This window comes from Spea bombifrons, chromosome 2, assembly GCF_027358695.1.
Source record: "Spea bombifrons isolate aSpeBom1 chromosome 2, aSpeBom1.2.pri, whole genome shotgun sequence".
Classification (NCBI taxonomy): Eukaryota; Metazoa; Chordata; class Amphibia; order Anura; family Pelobatidae; genus Spea; species Spea bombifrons.
Window position 1 is genome coordinate 102,122,474 of NC_071088.1, and position 26,555 is coordinate 102,149,028.

Genomic DNA, 26,555 nt, shown 5'->3' on the forward strand with positions numbered 1-26,555 from the left:
CCTTGTGTCTTTGCAAACTTTCTCAAAAGAGAAGCATCTTATACCATCAAAAAAGTACGGTTTTGATGATACGTCAGTATGGTCAGTTTAAATGGAGACGAGGTTTTGTTTTTAAGTTAGAATCATCATGGACAATTTACCATTCTAAATGGAAGGAACTCCAGACATAATTTGCACTTTGTTACCCCATACAAATGCATGGAGTGATTCTTCACCATGTCTGGAGCATTTTCCTACCCCCTAACTCTTTGCTTGCAGGTGATGTGAAACATCTGGTGCCAAACATGGATTTACAGAGAAGTGGTACAATGCAGCTGCTTCTAAATGTAAGTAAGGAAATGCACTCTTTGTTGGTGACTTGTATGGGACATTAGGAATTCACATTAATTGAGTTTGCAGAACTAATAAAATGGTGGTGTTTCTTTAAATTTAAACTAGTAAATGTTCCTACACAGTCATTTTCATTTAAACTATGATAGAAGACAGGCTTTCGTGACAATACATGCATCTGGTTCCTGTCCTAACTCAAAAGTACAATATAATATGCCAAGGATGAATGAATGCCAGGCAACAAAGGCATTTGTTGAGTATAGCATATGATAGGATATATGTATTTACTTATGTATTCAGAAAGCTATAACATATAGCTACAGAAAAATAGAAAACAGAGTAGTGACACATAAATGCAATTGCTTTGTTTGTTTAATGTTCATAACATGGACATCTGCAGGGGGGACAAGAGAGGACTTGTCCCCCTTTAAAATTTTCTAACTTAAATTTCACTCATCAATCGAAAAAAACAGGGACATTTTAAATAATTAATTAAATTATGTATCCTACCAAACAGGTATGGTTCTGGACAACCTCTACAAAGGCAGGGATAAATCTATTTAAAGCTCTCCTGTCTCTAATTTCCTTTAAAACCCAGGTCCACTGCTGCATGGACGTAGGCTGAATATCAGAGAGGAGTCGTAGTGTGCTCCTAGACATTGCATGACGAGACATGAGTGTGCAGATGCACCTCACATCCCTGCACAAAGCTAGCCCAGCCAAGAATAATAAATAAAATGAGACAAGTGTGCACTGTATCAGTGAGGCTGTTACAGCATCAATCATGATGATCAACAATGTTGGCAGTGGCAACGCTTTATATCTTTCTGATGAAGGCATGCTCCATGGAAATCGGCTGGGTATAGTGGCCCCACCCATGCTCCACCTTATTTTGCCTATGGCCCATACCTTGGGTTTGGTATTTTGACCCCTTTGGAAAAATGTCTGTGTGTGCCCATGGTTAATAACCATATATTTTCTATTAAGAACACCTTTACATACTGCATGCACTTGAATTTATACCGCATTTTAATCTCAATCCCTTCAATAAATGCTTTGACTCAAAGGACTACCATTTGTAGTGAGATGGGGTTAAACATTGTGAATACATAATACATAGAGCCTACCTCTTATAGAAAAGAAGCATTATCCTTAATGGAAGCAATTTTATTTTTCTAAACTCAATGACATATCCACCCATCCATGACAGATCATTCCTGATTAATACTGTATATTTCTTAAATATCTGTAACATGCTGAAATTGCCCTTCAAAATAACGAATTAATTACCTTTCTAGGTGATTGGCATAGTTTGATTGGCACTGGTTACTGTAAAACATTTCTCTAGTAAGTATTAACAATTATGACTAATGCCATGTTTGACAGTATTATTTTTTTAGAATATACTTTTCATGTCATTTATAAGAGCAGAGAAAAAGGAGAGAGAAAGAGGACAGATGATGGAAAAATCTCTGTGCATAGATTTATCTTACACAAATATTTTAGAATGAAGGATATAGCCCTATAGAGGGACATTGACACCCATTCACACCATCACTCTACATTTAGCATCCAATGTCCCAATTGTATGTATCATATTAATATGCATTACATGTTAGTATGTAAGCAGGGATCTTATATATTTATTGGTTTATTGATTTCAGTTTCTCAGATTAAGTTTGTAATACTGTCTAAGCACTAATCTGTTTTTAATTGATGTGGCTTCTGTCCCATTTCCCTATTGCTAAATAATCATTGTTTTGTATTATAGATGTTTTATACTGTATTTGCCAATATATATATAATAAAATGTATACTGCAAATCCTCTGAAAAATACCCCTCGTCTTATATTTAAGGTTGTTTTATAATCCAATCTCTAATAGAGGTCTGACTCTAAGACTAAGATCCAGATCCCCCGCAGCGCTGCAGGGGACCTGGACCGGGGGTTTTTCGTCATAGAAGCCCCAGCGGAAGTGCCAGGCAGCAGCAGAGGTTGTCTACCGGCTGCCAGAGAGGTAGACAGAAATATGTTGTCATTGAATCCATTATAAGACTAGAAATGTAACTGTAAAATGTCATATTTCAGTAAAGAGGTTGATGACTGGGGCTTGAGATGATATTTGAAAATGTATGCAATTTCCCTCTGAGGGTTTTTTTTTGTTTAGGACTTAAGAGGGATAAATCACTACAAGTCAACAAGGCTTAGAACACTAATGGATGTTGAAAGTTACGTGATTGGTTGAGCCCAGCCAAGGTCATTTACAAGTCTGTTAGAATGCACAAATCATTAATGCTGGTACTTTTTAATGAAAAACAAGTAATTGGATGGGGGTGATTTCTTCCATGTTGTAGAGACCACAGACTCCGAATTATATTGCCTACTCATCATTGTTAGGGATTGTCTGAGGGGGCTCAGGGGGTAAATGAGTTTATATATGAGGTGTCACACTTTTGGTATTTTTCTATATATGTACTTAAAATGTAACAAATAGAAAGTGAAATAAAAAATTCACAGATTCACCATCCGTCAACATGAACACTAATGTAATAATTGTAATAACGGTTGTCTGACGTTTCCACATTCCTACTCTGTACATCTTTGAACAATAAGCACATATAAACTACTTTGCACAAGTTTTTTGCTTACATTATTTTAATATAAGCATATATCAATATAAATGCAAGAGGGTCTTGTATAGGTCTCACAAGGGTTCTTTTCCCTATGTGATTTTTGGGTGGTCAAAATTGTTGTGGTTAAAGATTATTGCTTAGGGCCATGTGAGTATTGAAAACAATAGATTTCAATCCTGTGGAGTTTTATGAATGCATTCAAACAGAGAAATTCATAGGTCAGCTTTTAGATTTCTTCAATGTTCTTTAGATAATATTATCCTCACTGTAGTTTGTATGATATTTATTCCAGAAGACTTTTTTTCAGTTATCACTTTTATTATATAATGTTGATCTATTCTTAGAGCTTATAAATATATGTTCCTTGTGTCCAAAAAAAAAATCCAACGTTGGTTCTACTAATGCTTCCTGTCTTCACAATTGGGATCCACCAACAAGCTGTATACAGGCTTTAAGGACATTCAATTTAACTACACTTGCGAGCTAGGATATAGTTGCAACCATTCCCCTGTTTGATTTATGCTCACTTCATGAAAACGGACACATAACATCATGACACCAGCACATCAATTCATCTTTTGAGCATTTTGTCCTCTGTGGTGGAAATAACCACTAACGAATGTAGTGTAGGTATTGATAAGTGAAAAAAGGTAGTGCTTCACTTTAAGTACATTCTCTTTACTCCATTGCATACTTTATTATGAGGTATACCTGTAGTGACAAGTAAGACACTCGTGTTCTAGTTTTATGAAATTCAAACTACACAAGTATAAACTTTAACACTATAGGCCACAATCAACACAACCATGAATTCTCTGTGTTTGGTCTGATATCCCGGAATCACACCAAACTTCCAGGTTAGCCTTGATCCATAGGTGGGGAGCACCTTCAGGCTCAGTATCTAAGGATGAGAATTACGCTGTTCCACCCCCAGTGTCTATCTTGCTATATAGGAGTTATGCTGCACAACTGTAGTTGGCTGGCTCAATATATACCGATGGGAGTTATGCAGTACAACAATTAGTATCTGGCTCAATATATAGTAATAAGATTTATGCTGTATAACATATGTCAGGCTTACTATCTGCTTATGCTCACTATTAGCTACACTGTATCTAATCTGTCTGGCTAACTGTATACTGACTTTAACACCTACACATGTATAATGGGGGTTATAGTAAATAAGGGTGCTTCACTGTCCCGTTGTCCCTAGTGTCCCATTAAACTCATGTAAAACTCTTCCTCAGGCCCCAACCAGCACAAAATGTGAATAAATCACTTTTTTTTCCATTCTCTGCAGTTCTAATATTATTAATTTCCTTTTTATTTACTTATCTACTTAGGATCCCTACAGAAAGATCATCTATATTGCACTCAAGGCTCAATACTACCCTATGTTTGTAAATGCAATATATTATCTTGTATAACACTTATATGTTTACTTGACAATCTATGCTATTGTGTTTTGTCTTCTATTGCATACACAGCCAGAGAATTTTTGCAAATCAAAGGACATTTCCAAGTTCTTTAAAAGGTTGTACCTTTTTATGCATTTTTGGACACCTTCCTTTCCTGTATACCTCACACGGAGGGGACACCATAATTCTATTGTATTTTAAGAGAAGCACATCTTCTCATACCATTTGTATGCTTTTTAGATGTTTATTTGTGATTAAGGGTATCGCAGTTCAGATTGCAGCTTCACTATCACTTAAGAGCTATAGACACACCTTGTTTTTTCATTGATATATTTATATTATACATCTTAGAAAGAGATGTTTAATCCCTAAATATAAATTGTTCATGTGAAAGAACATTTTATTCCATTAAGAAAGACGTATGAAGATATTTCCATACCTTACCAGAATCACATAATAATCATTGAAATTGTATGTGTTGTTTTAGTCAGTGTAAACAGTGTTCCCTTGTAATTAGTCTCTTGAGAACTTTCAGTGCAATACATTTCTGCCAGAGATAACAGGATGTTGGTGGTGGGAAACAAAAATGCTTCCCCCAAACTGTGAAAAAAACAATATGCACAATCTCAGCTATGCTAAGCTGTATCAGGCAATGGAACTGTTTCCACATATTTTGTTAAATGCAAAAGGGAAAAAAAGCATTTACAAAGCATAAATGTAAAACAAAGCCCATTCAGTGTTAAGGAATAACACAAATGTATATTTTACTTGTGCGTGTAAAACTATAAAAGTGAAACTTTTCTTGAGCAAAAGTTTGTAGCACGAGGGCCATAAATGTCACAGTTAAGGGTCTTAAACACAGTACTCTAGGGCAATCAGAGTCAGGAACACCAACGTGTAGCAAAAAAAGGGCTTTATTTTAACTGTTCAAATGCCAAACCCCAGAAAACAAAATCATAAAAAGAAAAACCTAGCTCCCAATTAGAGCCATCTCTAACTAAACTATACTGGCCCAGACTGACCAGCCTAATCATCCACTAACTTGACCTCCCAGCCAGACCCAGCTACATCAGGCTTTGGAAAACCTTCCCAGACAGCACACAAAGGTCCAGGCAGGTATTGCCTCACTTGGCTCAGGGATTGTCGTCTTCAGGGCCTCTCGTTGCCCTGGCAGCGCAGGGAAACTTCCTCTTCCCCCAACAGTCTCCCTGATTATCAGGCTCCAGGGTTTTTTTTTAATGCCCAGCACCTGTGGCTGATGTTGGCCCCATAGGGATCCCGGGCTGAATCCTGCAGACTTTTAGCCTCATGTTAAAGCCGGCATGGATTTTCTACATGTTGTGGAACGGAGCATTGGCCCACCCTGCTCTCCAATTGCTCAACCCCAGGGAGCCATATTCATGATCTGGATAGCACCCGTCACTCCCTGCGGTTTACAGTGTCACACCATATATATATATATATATATATATATATATATATATATATATATATATACACAGGGTTGTGAAACAGGCAGTTAATTTTCTCTTTTAGTGAATGAAAGCCTTAGAGGGTTGTTGATTAGAATGAAATATAAATGTAGTTTGTCAAATGTACAATTAATCTGTGTGTTTGCCATCATGGATTAGCCAACAATGAAAACACTATCTACTTACTCACCTGACACAATGGACTAAAACAGACGATGACTGATTTGTTAAACCCACAGGAACACGTTCTAGTTCTGAAAGGTTATGTGAGTAATTTAATCTAGCAAAACAGCCAAAACATATATAAAAATGCTGGGATAAATGGTAAGAGTCTTAGATAAGGTCACCATATGTTCCAGAACATTGTCAGCCAATAATTTGTCAGCATTTTCTGGCATGGTAAAGACAATTTTATAAATGTTACAGTGAATGGCAAATAGATACTCAGATATACCTATTAAATCAACAATATTATAAATACTATCAGATAATAATTATTATGTTAGTGAAATGAATAGTCAGGCATGAAAAGAGTTCTTAAATAAGGAGTGGCATCGGGGGTACATCTACATTTCAAGCACAAAGGAAATGTGCAGAAAGTTCCAAATGTAGATCATATCTACTATGCATGCATTATTTCATTTCTGTGTGGGAACACTCCATGCATGTCAACTCCAGTGCTTGCCCTCCTCCCTTTATATGTAATCCAGAGGGAGAGGAGCTGGACCACAAGATGCCCCATTTTAGGGCAGAAAAAAGGCGCTTAGACTGCGTAAAAAGGCAGGAAGTGGGTTGCGCTAAACTTCTAGTCCTCACCTGGACATTAAGGGGACACCCCAGCCCTCAAATGAACTTTAATTCATATGATAGCTGTGTAGTCCCTTTACATTTTCATGTTGTCCATTTCGCAAATGCATGAGGGCATTCTGCAGAATTCTCCATATGTATATCTAAACACCCCCAACTAATTGAATCTGGGCTAAATGTATGAACATGATCATGAACTATTTTTGTTCTATCTAGTGTTAACTAGCTACATACTAAAGTAATTTCTTTTTCTTATATTGGTAATGTTTTTTTTTTAGTTTGGTGTGAATTAAATATAGAAAATCACTGAGGAAAAACATCAGATACCTACACCCACACTATCATTTGACTTGCTGCTTTTTCCAGCATTAGCTTATTAGAACACAGTGTAATATTTTCCTGGCATAAAATAGTTTATTTCTAACAGAGAATCCAAAAAATGGAGGCAAACATTTTCCTTATGTTTCAAAAAGAATTTGTCTAATTTAGATATAGTAATTACAGTGGATATAAAAAGTATACACACCCCTGTTAAAATGCCAGGTTCTTGTGGTTTTAAAGAATGAGACAAGATAAATCATATCAGAACTTTTTCCACCTTTAATGTGACCTATAACGTGAACAATTCAATTGCAAAACAAGCTGAAATCTTAGAGGGGGAAGTTTTTTTCTAAAACTCACAATAACCTGGTTGCATAAGTGTGCACACCCTCTTATAACTGGGGCTGTGGCTGTGATTAGAATTAACCGATCACATTCAAATTCATGTTAAGTAGAAGTCATTACACACCTGCCATCATTTAAAGTGACTGATTAATCACAAATAAAGTTCAGCTGTTCTAGTAGGATTTACCTGACATTTGCTTAGTTGCATCTCAGAGCAAAAGCCATGGTCCGCAGAGAGCTTCCAAAGCATCAGACTGGTCGCTGGAAGCTGGGTACCTGTGCAGACAGTCGCATGTCGCTCATATCTTGTGGATGTTGAGAAAGTCTCTACCACCACAATAGAGTGGTTTTGAGAGTAGCAGAAAAAACCATGATGAAAACCTATGACCATCTTTCATATAACCCTACAGAGTAGCTCATTGACCCTACTCCTGCTAGACCAAGCAGGGAAAGCAGAGATCTCACATCTGTTACATAAGATACATACTAAGAAGAGGACTTAAAGCAAGTTAATAAACAGCCTGTGTTTTCGTGCCAAGCACACCATTTGCAGCTTCTGGAGTTGAGCAGCCCACTGTGTGTAAGATCCCTGTGATCTCTCAGTGAATGACCACTTGACAGACTCAATCTCTAATAGATCTGCCAGTGACAAAATGTTTATGACTTACATAGTTACATACTTACATAGGCTGAAAAAAAGACTTGCGTCCATCAATTTCAGCCATTCCCACAGCTGTTGCTGTTGATCCAAAAGAAGGCCAAAAAAATATTATGAATATTATGTTTTTGCAAGTATTCATCCAGTTGCTGTTTAAACTTCTCTACAGACTCTGATAAAACTACCTCTGCAGGCAGAGAATTCAACATCCTTACTGTAAAAAAAAAACCTTTCCTTTGCCTAAGACTAAATCTCCTTTCTTCCAGTCTAAATGGGTGACCACGTGTCCTTTGCATAGTCCTGTTCAGGAATAGGTTTCCAGACAATGGTTTGTATTGGCCCCGAATATATTTGTATAATGCTATCATATCCCCTATGAGGTGCCGTTTTTCTAAACTAAACAGATTTAAATACTTCTGTAGAACAGGTGCCCAAAATTGCACAGCATATTCAAGATGTGGTCTTACCATTGATTTATAAAGATGCAAAATTATATTTTTATCCCGCAAACTAATGCCCCTTTTTATACATGACAATACCTTACTGGCCTTAGCAACTGCTGACTGACATTGCACATTGTTGCCTAATTTAGAAATGCAAATAAAAGATGGGAGTTATATCATTATCATTTAAAGTATTGTTACCTTGTGGATTAATGTTATATTGCACAACCCTGTATGTGCGACTTAATGTTTCACCTTTGAACATGGTTTCTTAAGTGTGAGTGTCTGGATATGTGTGTTAGTATAAGTGGCTCGATGTGTGTGTCTGGGTGTGTGTTAGTGTGAGTTTCACTCTCAAGATCAGGCTCTGAATCCACCCCTGGCAAGATATCGGTTTTCTGTACAGGTCAGACACTAGGCCACCCATGCAGCACTGGAGGGTGCCCCTTAGAATCTAAACTTCATGCACTTCAGGTATATGACAGCAGTCATGTGCCAATAAAGGCCCTTTCTCCACTTTATATGAAACGGCACTAAACAGATGAGATTTGATGACTCAAATAGAGCAGCACCTTTGAAAGTTACGGTATTATTATTATTATTATACTTTATTTATAAAGCGCCGACAGATTCCACAGTGCTGTACAAGATGAAAATGTTACAGATAAAGACAAGTACAATACAGCAATTGACATACAGATACAAGAGGAATGAATGGTAGCTAATGAATTCTGGCTCCTGATCTTTCATCTTCAGTCTAGTATGCTATTAAACATTTTTGCACGCTAACCATAGTAATAATTATGTTAAATAATGACATGTAATACAAAGCAATGGAAGTAATATATCAATTTTAATGTCCACTTAATATAGAAAGATAGGTATGATTTATCTCTACATAGATTATAAATAATCCATGTAAGATATATGCCAATCAAGCACATTAGGCAGTAGTTCAGATATTACATACATACTAATGAAGAAAAGCACCTTTGTATCCAAGATTGCAACAATTACGTTAGAAGTTGAAAGATTAGTTTAACCCCTTAAGGACAATGGGCGGTCCCTGAAACCCATTGAAAACAATGCATTTTGAGCCCGTACATTGAGGGGTTAAGATGATAGAATGCATATGCCATTTCACGTAACCTGTATCCAGGGCTGGTGCAAGGATTTTTGCCACCCTGCCTGTATCCAACATTTTATTCCCTTATGGATTAAGGGAATATCAGCAAAATCATTTACCATGAAATAAAAAATGAATATGAATTCAAGTGTATATGCGGCAGTCACGTGAAAAAAATGGCTGTTATTGAATTTTAATATTTAATGGGTTATTTCCCATAATGCTACATTTTTACAATCCTAGTAGCAGATCTCATTTTACAGGATCATGTTCACAGGGCAAAGCCAGTGATAACACGTATTTGGGGCAGTTAATGCCCTTAAGTATCCAAAATGACAGCATGCATGTGCATGTCTAAAATATTTTAGTAAGTAGAGTGAATTACTAAATAATTTCTAAATAATAAAAAACTAAAAAAAAAACAATGTTTTAATTCAAGTCCCGGGCAGGCACCCCTGCTGCCATGGCGCCCTGTGCAGCTGCACAGGTCGCACACCCCTAAGGCCGGCACTGAGCATAACACATTTGGCGGACAACATGTCCGGAACTGAATAAAAGCATATAAATGGAGCAGAGAAAGGACAAAGTCAGGATTTAAATAATGCCTAATGTCCTTATTACTATGGATACCCACATGGCTATATGTGGCCCTGCACGTAAAACACACAAAAAAACTTTTCAGGTGGCGGCCAAAAATTAGTAAGTTAAGGCAGCCTTTGGGTGATTTCCCCCCTCGCTAACCGTCCCAGTTTATAAATAAAATGTTGGTTTAAAATGATCATAAATAAGTGGTGAGTTACAATGAGTTCAACAGAACACATAGATTTTACAATATCACACTAACATGGTAAAGCAGGGCTCTGTAAATTTGGTTTCGATCTAGGAGCCAGCCCAAACATTTAGGAACCAGCTTTTTTCCTTTCCCAATCGTGTTTTTATTTTCGTATATTACCCCTTGTCTGCAGTTAAAGGATGCTTATTAGGGCAATACGACATAAAGCACACGTTTCTTTACCACTTTGTATGGTACTGCAGTTAGGCCTTTTATGACAATGGGATTTTACACTATAAAGACTCTGTATGTTTAAACATTATTCCTCTTTTTGCTTTTTTAGTGTACTTGTCAAAGATTAAATTATTTTAAGGTTTCATATTAAACCATATTCATGCTAATAAATATAATTTATTGGGGCATGTACATAGACTATGCTAGTGCCTCTCTTCCACTGTAGGGTCATATAACATGGGCGGCTGAACGCCTTGCACTCATGGCAATCACCTCAGCACCCTCTGTAGCCAAGCAGGGGGGGCAGCTTCCCGGGGGGCCAGGAAGTGAGTTAAGGTCACCATGGCGACCTGGCGTCTGGGGTATGCCGAGCCTTGCCACACACTGACATACACTTACACACTTCATATACACCATAAAGGAACACACACACACTAAAATCATATGCTCACAAACACTGAGACACCACTGACACCACAGAAACACACACGTGCCAACATTCTACTCTCATGTTTACACATCCTTATACCATACACTAATACACACACTCTAGCACAATATGCTGACATACACACATGCTAATGCCATACTGTAACATATACTACACCATATATGCTAACACCCCACATACACACCCTATCCAACAACATACACTCACACATGCACTGGCTAACACTATACGTCTGTAAAGAATACACACTAACAATATATACACATACACATTGACTCTACACTTGACACTACAGTATACACACACTCACCTACACTGCTCTCTTGCCCTATTTCCCCCTTTCATCTCAGTGAGACCTGCCACACTTCTGCCATTGTGAATCTGGCACCATATGCTTTGAGGGGGCATTACACAAACCCTGCTGAGTACCTCACGGCACCTGCTTTGCTGCGCCCCCGCAGGAAAGCATTGGAAGGCCAAAGCTTGTGAAATCGGCATACAGCTCAACCACGTTCCACACTAGTTGTTATTTTGCATCCCCATTGCTTAACATATACTTTTTGTTCACAGCAGCAAGCAGATATGGGGTAAAGCTGAAGTATTGTCACAGATAGTCCAGAACACTCCATGGGTATGCCCTAAAAACGCCCTATAAAGTGCATGAAAATGGCATAAAATGTATTTAAGTTAGTCTGTATATATCAATTCATTAGACTTTTTCTAAATGCTTTGGTTACATAAATAGGAAAAATTAGGAAAAATATAGGCAGAATAAGGACTGAGAGAGAATGAGGGCTGTGAGAGGGGGAGAGCTAAGGGAAAGGGAGAACTGTGAGAGGGGGAGATGAAAAACTATGAGAGGGAGAGAAAGTGTGTAAGTGTCTATAAGCGTATGGTGTTAGAGAGTGTGTGTTAGTTTTTGGTGTCACCTTGTGTGCGTAAAAGTGCATGCTGTTAGCATGTGTGTGAATGGTACTATACAGTCTTAGTTTGTGAGTATATATAAGTGTGTGTCAGCACGTGGTGTTAAAGTGTCAAGGGTAAGCCTTGGGTAAGTAAAGCCTGAGAGAGTGTGTCTATAAATGTAAGTATAAATGTGAGAATTAAAGTGTGCGTGTTGGAGTGAGTGTGTAGGTGCTAATATATATTGTTAGAGTATGTTAGTGTGTAGTGTTAAAAAGAGGAGGTTTTAGAGAAAATAAGGTCACTCATCTGTAGGGGGGGCATATTTCCCAAGTGAGAAATATTCTGTAGGAAGAGTTCTCTCTGTAGCTCTCTTTTCCCAGTTATGTGTACTAGTTTGCGGGCATATAAGGATTCAAATAAGGGGGAATAGTAAGGCCTACCGCTTTCCGCACAAATGGTACCCTTAGTCATAGTTTAGGTAGTTGGCAACATTCTAGGATGTTTTTGCTTAACTTGTGGTTTTATCAAAAGTAACTGGTCTAGGGTAAAATTGTCATTCTCCCGGCCTACCCATGCCACCTGGCCCCCTCTCAATGACTCTGTAGTGAGTGAGCTAGATTTGATGCCCAATAGTACCTTTCAATGTTTGGCACTCTCATAGAGTTTTTGTGGATTTAGCATTAAGCGCCTGCCATTGGCATCTTTTTTACATTCTAGGAGAGTGTATGTGAGTTTGTGTGAGATTATAATGAACACCCCAGCTTTTTTTTACTTTGGCCATAGCAAGAAATGTTCTCGGATATAGAAGAACCCTTTCTGTCCTATGTGAGGTGGGGGCAAGGAGGTAGGGGGTAGAATGTTTCTGCCTATAATCATCTTCATGACCATTTGAATTTTCTGTCAGGGAGTAGACTCTGGCAGTTTAGGGGTGGAATTGCTGCAGTAACCCTTCGTAGCAGTCATTTTTAGCATAAAGTACTTCCTTTCCGTAAAACACCTTTACCCAAACACAATGAGAAATAAAACTGAACAAAACTTTGGTAGTTTGTCTGCTCCGTACTTCTGTACCATTTGCGAAGGTTATATGTGTCGTTTAATAGGCATATCTAACCTAAAATGTGCCTTTTGTGTCCCCTTTGGCTCCACAAGTTGGGTAGATGTCCAAGTTAAAAGAATACAATATACAATAACAATATTACAACATATGACTTTAATGAACTGTATAGTTGACATTTTTTTGATTTTATTCTGATTTGCAATTATTTCTAGTTTCCTACAGTATACTGTATATGGGTAATTTATTTTTTCCTCCATTGCATACATTTGTTATTTTTTGTATTGCAGGGTGTATTACATTTGAATTGTTTTTATTTATTGTACATGTAGCCTTTATAGTCAATTGCCCAGAAGCTAGATCTCTAGCTATTGAAGTAAAAATAGCTAAGAATTATCAGTTATTCAGTAAAAGCTATGGTGCTACATTGTTTACCATAAATGTGTTATATACCGTATTTGCTCGATTATACGACGACCCCCCCAAAATCAAAATATTAATTTAGGAAAAAAACAAAAAGCCTGAATATAAGACTACCCTATAGGAAAAAAGTTTTACTAGTAAATATTAATTCATGTAAACTAATTTTCGTATTTAATAAAAGCTATGATTGAGAAAAATATATATTTTGTATTTCCTTTTATTTGCCAACCTGCCCCCCCAGCTATGCACATCTGCCCCCAGGCTTGCCACTCTGCCCCCAGAAATGCCTTATACCCCCCTATTTGCCACTCTGCCCCATAATGGGCCTTTTAACCCTCTGTATGCCACTATGCCTCCAGAAATGTCTTATACCCTCCTATATGCCACTGTGCCCCATGATATGCCTTTTAACCCCCTATATGCCCCTCTGCCCCATGATATGCCTTATACCCCTATATGCCACTCTGGCATATAGGGGGTTAAAAGGCATATCATGGGGCTGAGTGGCATATAGGGGGTTAAAATCCATTTCTGGAGGTATATATATATATAACTGCTAACAGCAATAACACTCCTATCAAACCAAGGCAGCCAGTACATGCTGGAACCTGGGGATGATAGTAGTGCGATTACAGCCTCCCTATGCCATGCTACCACCACCACCCCCCTTACACATCCATGCTATCACACACACACTCATTCACAAACATTTAAATACCCATTCATTCCATTAATCACACATACTTGCTCAAACCCCTGACCCCCCCACCCCCTTACCTGAGCTGCAGATCTCCCACTCGCAGACTTCTGCAGGGGCCCGGCTGTGCGAGCAACTTCTCTGGCCCCGCCCCCAGAGGAAGGAGGGGGAGGCAGAGTTATGTGAGGACTGTGCTAGCTTCCTGTTCTCCTGCTGTTAGTAGCAGCGACGCTGCTCGCGACCAAAGCCGGGTAAGCAGCCCAGCCCTAGCAGAATGAGGTTTGATTAGAAGACGCCCTCGATTATAAGACGAGGGGTATTTTTCAGAGCATTTGCTCTGGAAAAAACCAAGTCTTATAATCGACCAAATACAGTAAACTGTTTTTTAACCATTATCACAAATAAACTCAAAGTGATGTATTACCTTCAAATCAATATTTTCTGATATCCATATTATTTATTATGTCTCAGGTTCTAGTCATGTTATGATTAAGAAGCTATTGCACAAGCAGTACTAATGGAGTTACCTGCAACTGCAAATGAGTAATAGAATATCTCTAATCAATGCTGATTAGATCTGATGACCAGCAAATTACAAACAATCTTAGACATTGTTTAGACACCAATTTATTCTCACTCAGAATGTTATAACCACTCAAGAAAGGGGAATAAAAGGAAGAGTGTATGTGTATTCTTAAGTGTTTGTATGTTACGAGAAGTGTATGTAAGTGCAAGTGTGCACTAGAATCTAAGGGTTATGGTAAGTAATGGACATGGTTCCCAGTTACCTAGTTTCTTTGATTTAGGATCTGTCTCAGTCAATCCAGAACACATGGTCACTCTAAATTGTAATGTGCTATGATACTCAGAGCCTATGAGGCAAATCTAGAATGTTCCCAGGGTATGTCAACTATGTACAGCATAGATACCAGGTAATGAGAATGCCTAATGCATAACAAGGCGCTGATTCCATAGTTGTCCATTCCACATAAAATTAAATGAGTTGTTTCCAAGTTCGTGTTTGGGCATAACTGGTTCTTGTTTTCCAGCTTATCTGATTTTATATATGTACAAAAAAAACAATGACATGATTACACAATATTTTGTAACAACATCATTTGTTTTGCTTCTTTTTGTTTTTTGAATGTGTATTAATTTTTGAAAAAGGTGTTTATTTTTCTTCATAGAGTTTTGGTTTTAAAGGGAATATTTATAAGCTATGTAAAGTTGGAAAATAGGTTGCATAGAGAGCTTAAGGAACCAGGATAATTGCTGCGATACTGCACAAGACTCGTTATACTGTGTAACCCCAGGGAAAGGTAAATAAATGGGAACATTCAGAAAACTAATGAACAGCTATATGACCTGAATAGCCTACTAGAATGAACTATAGACAGGCTTCTGAAAATGAACTTATATTGATTTTCTATTTATTCCATGTTAAAAGATACTTCCTGAAGACACAGCTGCACTTAAACAAACTTCACATAAATCATTATTTATGTTTTAAATCGTGATCTTTTTCATGTTTTAAGTCATAAGTTATCATAGCAAAAAAATAGCTAAAAAACAGTTTAAAGCAAAATCACATTTGGTTTCTACTATACATTGAAGTTTACTAACCTAAACTTTGGACGTACAGGTACGTCCGCAAAAAAAGTAGCATGATGCCCTATGGGACATACCTGTACGTCCAGACTTTTTTCAGCGACAGGGACACCTCCCCATCGTTCTTGGTGCACGATTTTTGATCCATCCACAAACGTATTCTGCTGCTAAAGACCACTGCAATTACCGTATTTGCTCGATTATAAGACGACCCTGATTATAAGACGACCCCCCAAAATCTGAATATTAACTTAGGAAAAAAAGAAAAAGCCTGAATATAAGACGACCCTAAAGGAAAAAAGTTTTACCAGTAAATGTTAATTCATGTAAACTATTTTTTTTAATAAAAGCTATGATTGAGAAAAATATTTTTTTTTGTTTTTATTTCTTGTATTTTCCAACCTGTCCCCCAGTTACGCACATCTGCCCCCAGGCTTGCCACACCAATATGGCACTGTGGCCCATGATATGCCTTTTAACCCTCTATATGCCACTGTGCCCCATGGTATGCCTTTTGACCCCCTATGTGCCACTCTGCCTCCAGAAATGCCTTATACCCCTATATCCCATTCTGGCATTTAGGGGGGTTAAAATGCATATTATGGGGCAGAGTGGCATATAGGGAGGTATAAGGCATTCCAGGAGGCAGAGTGGCATTAAGGGAGTTAAAAGGCATTATATAGAGCACTCTGCCTCCAGAAATGCCTTATACCCCTATATGCCACTCTGGCATTTAGGGGGTTAAAAGGCATATTATGGGGCAGAGTGGCATATAGGGAGGTATAAGGCATTTCAGGAGGCAGAGTGCACTATTAAATGCCTTATACCTCCCTATATGCCACTCTGCCCCATAATATGCCTTTTAACCCCCTAAGTGCCAGAGTGGCATATAGGGGTGTAAGGCATTCCAGAAATGCCCTACACACACACACACACACACACACACACACACACACACACTTACTTACCGGTGCTTCCAATTTCCTGCTGTATTGCCGGGGCAGCGGGTTGACGTCTCATTCCGCGGCAGCCGGAAGGAGGTGGAGTTGGCAGCGGGGGTTTGTATGCGTCCGTCGCAAATACCTTCCCCGGCTGTCAGAGATCAGGAACTCTGGAACTCTGATCTCTGACAGTCGGGGAAGGTATTTGCGACGGACGCATACAAACCCCCGCTGCCAACTTCACCTCCGGAAGCACAGGTAAGTGTGTGTATGATGGGGGGGGGTGGGCGACGACAGGAGGATCCAGGTCCCCTGCAGCGGTGCGGGGGATCTGGATCTTAGTCTCCTAATCAGACCTCTATTTGAGGTCTGATTAGAAGACGACCCCGATTATAAGACGAGGGGTATTTTTCAGAGCATTTGCTCTGAAAAAAACCTCGTCTTATAATCGAGCAAATACGGTACTTATTACCAGGCAAATGCATGGTGTTTGTCATTACATAACCACCTTTTACCAAATCCGAATCCTTGTTTTTATTTGTTCCATGATATAACCATGCTTTTAGAACTGAAACCGAATATTCGGTGACACAGCTTATGTACGGAACCAGAAATAACAGACAGAAGCTGCCAAGTATATAAAAAAACAGTGCACAGAAATTGTGGGCATGATTGCTTTTTATGAAAAGATTATCTTTTGGTTTTAAAACCTGCACTGGGGAGAAAAGATTATTTTTTTATGCTCAGATAGCATTTGCAATATAAATTAAATCTGATCATAAAAGTAATATTTCATTTAACTGCTCTTAATGACATTCATTTTTTTTTTTTTAATTTTCAATATTAGCCAATGCTGTAGTGTGTAAATTAAACCTTCTGGCAGAAGGACATATAATCACCGGTGTTAAATCTTTCTTCCAAGGTCTAGAGAAAAAGCTCATTTAATTTATTTGGTGGTAATAAGACACTACTGGCTAAAGGTCAAATAGGTGGCACACAACTAAACTTTTCAAAACAAGAGATTGATATCAGCTGTTATTTTCCAATTACTCGCAACACCCAAATCAACCATTCAGGGCTTTCATTTTCCTGCGTCATGTTCCGTTTTCAAACGATTGCTTTAGCTAAAACATATGCATTGTAAGAAACTGTTATTTGGCAAGTTCGAACTTAAAGTCACAGACAATCACATTTTGCATTTTTCACATACACTATTTGTTTATATTCCTCCATTTATCCAATTCTTTCTTATCTTAATTTAAAGGACACTGTGTTCCACTGCCAGTCAATCTGAAGTCAGACCAGATGTTATCTGCAGTTGAAGCTCAGGTTCAATTAGGAGTTAGTTGAAGCTTGCTGGTTCTGCAGGGCAGCTCAAGGAATTTACTTAAGTGTTTAGATATTAAACACCAAGAAAACAATGTTGCATGTATATCCGCATTTAACTATTTTTTTTGTCTGTGTGTGTATAATTGGATTTCTAGCCCAGTGACACTTAATTACTATCCAAAGTGGTTTGTGTTCTCTGAAAGACTTTATAGCTATGAGTGAGCCTTAAACCGAGTTGGTAATGTTTATAGAAGCAATTAGGAGCAAGGTGGTCAACAGTGGGGCTGACAAAGATGTTATGGTTCACAATTACCTAAGGCCACAAAGAAAGCCATCCTTGTTCCATTAGAAGCCTAATTCAAACTTACAAAAAAAAATGTAAGCAAGAAGATGACAACTCTATTGACAGCTTTGTGACACAGCTAAGCAAAAAAGACTAATGTGTGAGTATCCCCTGCAACTGGGCAGCTACCCAACCTGAGAGGGTATCCTTATATATATTTCTAGAAATTCAAATACATTTTTTTCTTAAAATAATATTCAATCATGAGCTGATTAGCAGAAACATGTGGTAGGCTTAAAAGTTATTGAACTTAATATATATAGAGATAGATAGATAGATAGATATATTTTAGTATGACTTGTGAAAATTGCTATGTCCATCTCATTGATTAGGAAAGAGCCTATATTACAGTAATCAATGGGTTTCAGAACAAGAGCATACTTCAGCAGTCACAGCTTTCTAAAAACGGGATTTGATAACACCTCATAACTCTCCATGGTGCTTCAAATGTAGACTGATACTTCTATCTGCCTTAGAACGAAAAGCATCCAAGTATGTACTAGCACCGTAGGGAATATATGCTGTACATATGTACCCTGCTCAAAATAATAAAGGGACACTTAAACAACACAATGTAACTCGAAGTCAATCACACTTCTGTGAAATCACACTGTCCACTCAGGAAGCAACACTGATGGACAATCAATTTCACATGCTGTTGTTCAAATGGAACAGACAACAAGTGGAAATTATAGGCAATTAGCAAGACACCCTCAATAACGGAGTGGTTCTGCAGGTGGTGACCACAGATCACTTCTCAGTTCCTATGCTTCCTGGCTGATGTTTTGGTCACTTTTGAATGCTGGCGCTGCTTTCACTCTAGTGGTAGCATGAGACGGAGTCTACAACCCATAAAAGTGGCTCAGGTAGTGCAACTCATCCAGGATGGCACATCAATGCGAGCTGTGGCAAGAAGGTTTGCTGTGTCTGTCAGCGTAGTGTCCAGAGCATGGAGGCGCTACCAGGAGACAGGCCAGTACATCAGGAGACGTGGAGGTGGCCGTATGAGGGCAACAACCCAGCCGCAGGCAGGACCGCTACCTCCGCCTTTGTGTAAGGAGGAGCAGGAGGAGCACTGCCAGAGCCCTGCAAAATGACCTCCAGCAGGCCACAAATGTGCATGTGTCCACTCAAACGGTCAGAAACAGACTCTATTAGGGTGGTATGAGGGCCCGACGTCCACAGGTGGGGGTTGTGCTTACAGCCCAACAGGATTGGCATATTCGCCACTGGCGCCCTGTGCTCTTCACAGATCAAAGACGTGACAGAGTCTGGAGACGCAGTGGAGAACGTTCTGCTGCCTGCAACATCCTCCAGCATGACCGGTTTGGCGGTGGGTCAGTAATGGTGTGGGGTGGCATTTATTTGGGGGGCTGCACAGCCCTCCATGTGCTTGCCAGAGGTAGCCTGACTGCCATTAGGTACCGAGATGAGATCCTAAGACCCCTTGTGAGACCATATGCTGGTGCAGTTGGCCCTGGGTTCCTCCTAATGCAAGACAATGCTAGACCTCATGTGGCTGGAGTGTGTCATCAGTTCCTGCAAGAGGAAGGCATTGATGCTATGGACTGGCCCGCCCGTTCCCCAGACCTGAATCCGATTGAGCACATCTGGGACATCCTCTGAGGCTTCTGTGACGGAGCACCGGCATCACATGACCTTCCGGTGCTCCACCAGTGAACGTGGCACAACATACGGTGCTGCCGGCACTTCCGCCGGGGCTTCTATGGTGGAGCCCCAGAAGGTCATGTGATGCCGGCGCTCCGTCATTGAAGCCCTGGCGGAAGTTCCGGCCAGTAGCAGCGGAGGTCTGCATTGCACAGACCTCCACCGCCTGCCCCACTAGATGCCAGGGAGTCTGAAGCACAGGGAACAAGTAAAGGGATGCACTGGTAAGTCGGGGGGTTCGAGTGGCATGGGGGGATCAATGGTTTTCTGGAGGCATATAGGGTGTTAAAAGGCATATCAGGGAGGCATATAGGAGTGTATATGGCCTATCTGGGGAAGAGTGGCAAATAGGGGGTCAAAATGCATGTCAGGGAGGTAGAGTGGCATATATGGGGTTAAAAGGCATATCTGGGGCAGAGTAGCTTATTAGGGAGGCAGAGTGGCATACAGGGTCTATAAGGCATTTCTGGGGGCAGAGTAGCATATAAGGCATTTCTGGGGGGGCAGATGTGCATAAATGGGGCAAATATTTTTTCAATCATAGTTTTTATTAAATATGAAAAAATAGTTTACATGTGAAGTAATATTACTAGTAAAACTTTTTTTTCTGTAGGGTAGTCTTATATTCAGGCTTTTTCTTTTTTTCCTAAATTAATATTCAAATTTTGGGTTGTCTTATAGTCAGGTTCTTCTGATAATTGAGCAAATACAGCAGTTTAGATGTGGTGTCTGATACTATAACGTAGGATATGAATAATGGTGCCATGCACAAAACCTCTAGGGGTTCAAGGGACACTTGCTATGGCTTGCTATTAGGTAAGCATGGGCCTGTACCAGCCACTCCAAATGCCATTTCATCCTAATGCAAGAAGTGGTTAAGAGGATATTTTGGGGGAGGGGGGAATACTAAGCTGGTAATGAATTGAGGTTATACCAGCGGACTCCTCGTAACCCTATGGTTTGATTAGTTTAAGTTTTAAATCAAGTGGAAATTCCAATCTTTTATACAAAATATCTGAGAGGCTGTGAATTGTTATACTGTCTCCTAGATCTTGTCAATAGCAGACTGTAAGGTTAAGCATGAATATTCTGCTACACAATAGACATTTTATCAGAAACATTCGCAATATAGCAAAGGTACGGGTCAACAAAGATGCTCTCAGCACAAAATACTGCACTGCAAAGAGGAAAGGAAATGACTTTATGGGAAAGAGAGAAATACATTTTAATGCCTCTCTTGTGCAGACATGATAAAGTGACTGTTCTGTAACCTGCTCTGATTATGTGTTTGGCTCATTCAAGCCCTTTCTCAATCTACACATGAGGAACAGCTATTATGACCCAGGATGAATCAATTTGCCTCCACAATAGATTGGAGCTGCTCGAAAAGCATGATACCCATTAATCAAAAAAACATGCGGCTCAGCTACACAGGTATATAATCTGAATAAATGTATTTTTACATTACATATAAATATGAAAAGAAATTCAGCTTTTAAATGTTATATTTCCGTTTTCATCTTCACAGAGGTACTGTTACAATATAATTTAGGACATATAAATATAATAATTAACATAACAGTGTATTATACATTAAAGAAGTACAATAATTGCATTGTTTTATGATTAGTGTTATTAAACCGCCCATTGTATTTGTATAAAACATATAAAGAAACCACTCACAAACAAAAATTCTAAATTATTTTTTGACAATTTTTTCAAGGTTCAAGGTTGGAGAATATATTGTCAATGTCATCTGTTTTGTTGCTACACATCAAGATTTTATGCCTTGCCATTAGGTTTAATGGAAGTGTTTCAAAATTTAACAGCAAAGGTTTCTCTGTTGTCTATAGCACAATATATACATTCTTGCTGCGATTGTTGGATGAGTTTATTAATAATTGATTTATTCCTCATTTTTGTACCATAAGCAACTTGTTACAAGTATAAAATAAATCATCACTGTCACCAGAGAGTCTACTGGTGCCTATTTTAGCATTTTGATATCGAGCAGGTTTACAAAAGTGAAAGGTGGGTAACTTGAGCTTTTCTCTGATGCGACTTAACATCTTGACGCTACAAGGTCCCGTGGACTGGTTGCTCTCAGGAGGTGGATTAACTCAGAAATCATAACAATTAGAATTTTCAGGTTTCCCCAGCAGATTAATGTAATGGGGACTGAACTCAGGAGAAACTAAAGGAAGCTGTTTTTGTTTTGCGTTTACCACACTTACATTATTTGACTATATATATATAAGGCTATCACACAGGATCCTAACAGAACATCAATGAAGCTATGTTGTGTTCAATAAAGAATTGGTAGCCCCATTGGCAATTTAGCAATTTGCTTTGTAACTTTAATGCAGCATGTATATATTTTACATATTGTGTGTATTTACATGTCAGTTGCTCAGTATTGTTACTGGATTAGTGAAATGTAGTAATGACTTTGTTAGAGAGAACCAAGAGCAGTCCCTCTATGCTTGTTGGACATTCAACCTGTGCTCCAATTTTTTGAAACGGTAGATCTATTTTGTACAATAATCAATGGCTACATGTTTGATTTAAGATTCAAGTAGTCATGTCTATTAAGATTTAAGTAGTTATAGTGCAAAGTTCACCATTAAATTCGTAGGTTAACAAATGAATCTGTGACCTAGCGGTTTTCAGTACTCTCACTGAGTTAGGTGCTGACTATTAAGAAATGTACTCTTTAACCCATATTTTTAATTCAGCAACAAATTATCGCTTCAAAAAGAATTAATATTAAACCATAAACCGATCCTCTCAATAACACAGTTCAAAATTAACTGTGAAACAGTGGATCATCAGTTCCCCGTCCATTAATTATTTAGTGGACAGAAGTATAGATTTGCATTAATGAGAAGGCTTATTTGTCAGCCTAAAGCAATACATTGCATACGGGATATGGGCAAGGTTACCTACACAGCAATTGTTTGGTCTTTTCTTTTTTTTCTTTTTCTTTCATATTCCTTGCCAACAGAACTTGATCTGGGCAAGCAGGTTTTTTTGCATTTTAGGAAGCTAAACTGTGTAATATTCATTAGATCCTGATTCTTTGGGTATAGTACAAGGCTTAATGTTACATTTGGCCAATTGTATATAAACTGTCCCCCACACAAACACACACAAATTCTTGGAAGCAAAATCTCAAGCTCCCTGCCAATAATTCAGAGACTTACATTCAAAACAGCCAACTTTTTGGCAACCTGGTTTGTGGTTTGAAAGTTGAAATCAGTGTCCCAGAGCAGCCCATGTCACCATCAGGAGGCTCTGTGGTTGCTCAGATCCCTGTCTCCTCATGCCCCATACCATTGTGGACTGCATACCTCTCACCTGTGGCTAATTATGTAATTAGTGGCCTTCTCTTGCTCCAAGCATCCAGTACTAAAGCATTGTTTCCTGGCTCTGATGAATGAGAGGATACCCATGCAAAAGTTTAAAGGGACAATATCCCTTAAGATGGATTCCAGGCAACGACTCTATTGACAATCCATAATCATGGACATTGAGAATCATCAGCATTGAGTATGGGCAGGAGCATAACTGCTGTTTGTGTTAATGATATTAGTATGCACTGGATGTAGCAGGGGGGTTTGATAGCCATTGGAGTGTCCTGCCCCTTTCAGGTTTTTGGGGTTGAGGCTCGAAGTACCAATTGGAAGAGAACGTCCTCTGGCTGATTTCCAATCAGTGGTTTGGAGGGGGATCAATTAAATTTTATGGGTGTGAGGAAGACATCCAATGGACACTTCACTGGGGTATTTTAAGCCTGACGCTACTTTGAAATGTGTGCCGGGTTTTTATTTTATTTTAATGGCAATTGGCTTCAACATACTCTTAAGGAAAGCTTATTACCTCCCTGGGACCTGTTACCCTAAATCCACAAGTCCAATGAAACCTTTAAAGCTACATCAGTTCCACCTCCATTATAATTAAATTCATACATCCAGCAAAGCAAATAAAATGTAATTTGCCCTTACATTTTCAGTCTTCTCTGTTTGATTATATAATGTATGATTCATTGTGCTTTATGAATCCGTGGAGATGACAGTGAAGTAACTTACCAACTGTAATAAATATAAGGCTAATACATGAAATACAAATGTATACTTATACTACATTTTGATCAGTAACTTATGGCAAATACATTGTTCTAGTTTAGGGTGGACAATCTATTACACTCCAGTTTTTATTATTTTGCAATATCAATGTCATTGGTCTGGCAAGATACCTTAGTGGCTCGGGCCTATTCGATATGAAGTCAAGTGGTCACTCGAGTTAAGGTTTAACGCGACTAATAGTTGTCTTCAGTTGCATGCTCCCACATGCTCACACTCACAAAACGTGTAGATTCGCTAATCTGTGAGTTGTTTGTGAGGGCATGCACCTTTTAAATGTGAACTTGCATGTCCTCATCTGAAAGACAAAAAACCCCCTCACTACATGTATTAAAAAAGAAACTTGGGTCCCCAGGACCTCTTATTAACTGGAGGGTCGCGGTTACTCCCATCTTTCCTCATTCTGCGCATGGTGGAATGGGGGTAATTAAAGAACCTGGGGGTTGGATTATCCTATATATACCCTCCTCATTCAAATTGAAGTAAATGGAGGATGCAGTATAGACCTTTAGCGTTGGGGGCTGTTGGTACGTAGGAGTATATAAACACTCCTGTGCAGCCTGTGCCATTTATCCATCCAGTACTATCAGGTGACTTTCTTCTAACATTTATACTAAAGAGCAAGGGCTTCACAAGTCATCACTGGATGGGCATTTAAAAGGTAAGTTACTTTTTTTCCCCACACCTGGCAACTTTTGAACGCCAACCTTGCACTAACTGACGCTTATTAGTATATTTGCATACAAATATAACACAAATGAGGGATTTTAGACTTCTTTTTATTTGTTTTATCTGTTTTATTGACTCCAGGGTAAAAATATGAACACTGATTATTAAACAACATTTTGTAAAATGCTATCTACAGAGTGCTAACACTTCAGCTGAACACATCTCCAGCTCATAAACTAGCTGGGGTGGGGGAAGGAGCAAATGCCTATGAGCGATTCTGCAAGAATTTTCCCTTGTATTTGCAAAAGCAATACCATGAATATTTAAAGGGGCCCTTTATCCTTTTTTTCATTTTTGTTAATTAAATGAATGATTTATTTGTGTCTGACTTGATTTTATATTCTATATTTTAAGATATAAAAGATTAATAGCAAAGTAGATAGAGTACATTAATACTGTATCCTTTACACATCCCAAAGCAATAGAAACGACGGTATTAGAGTCATTTTGGAATGTCAAGCATTTTCACTCCCTGTTCTGTTGGCTCATGCACATTCCCATTGAAAGCACCTTCTGTACAAAGTACAGTTTAAAATTGTGTGACTGTAAAAACATTTCAGTATCTGCATAATCACTGTGTTTAGGGACATGTCTTTTTTTTGTTCTGTTAGTATATTTCATCATTCCTTGCAAAACAAAGATAACACACAAATGATAACACCAATAGACATAGTTTTTAAATAAACAAATGTGGGATGGTGCATATCTGTATTGCAAATAATGTTTATCACTGAATTAATTTTATTGCTGTTGTGTAGCAATATATTTGCCCAGTATGATTTTTGTTGGTGTTTCTAATTAGTTTAGCTTAGAGCATCGTCAGTGTCATCCTAGCAACACAAGTCCTTTAAATTTTATAAGCATATTAGGCAGGTTACCCGCAATTCTTAATGATGTGGATATACTGAGCCAGAATGACTGCTTATTAGCAGAATCTTTTGGTAAAGCATCTACAATGTCTTAAACAGAAAAGAAACATTGTACATAAGTAGAACATATGTATCTGTTTCCAAAAGGTTGAAATAGAGGATATGCACTTACCGTATTTGCTCGATTATAAGACGACCCTGATTATAAGACGACCCCCCAAATCTGAATATTAATTTAGGAAAAAAACAAAAAGCCTGAATATAAGACTACCCTATAGGAAAAAAAGTTTTACTAGTAAATATTAATTCATGTAAACAATTTTTTCATATTTAATAAAAGCTATGATTGAGAAAAATATATATTTTTTTATTTCCTTTTATTTGCCAACCTGCGCCCCCCCAGTTATGCACATCTGCCCCCAAGGTTGCCACTCTGCCCCCAGAAATGCCTTAATCCCCCTTTATTTGCCACTCTGCCCCATGATGTGCCTTTTAACCCTCTATATGCCACTCTGCCTCCAGAAATGTCTTATGCCCTCCTATATGCCACTCTGCCCCATGATATGCCTTTTAACCCCCTATATGCCAGAGTGGCGTATAGGGGGTTAAAAGGCATTTCTGGAGGTATATATATATATAACTGCTAACAGCAATCAAACTCCTATCAAGCCAAGGCAGCCAGTACATGCTGGAACCTGGGGATGATAGGAGTTTGAGTACAGCCTCCCTATGCCATGCTACCACCCCCTCCCTTACACATCCATGCTATCACACACACACTCATTCACAAACATTTAAATATTCATTCCATTAATCACACACACACACACAAGCTCA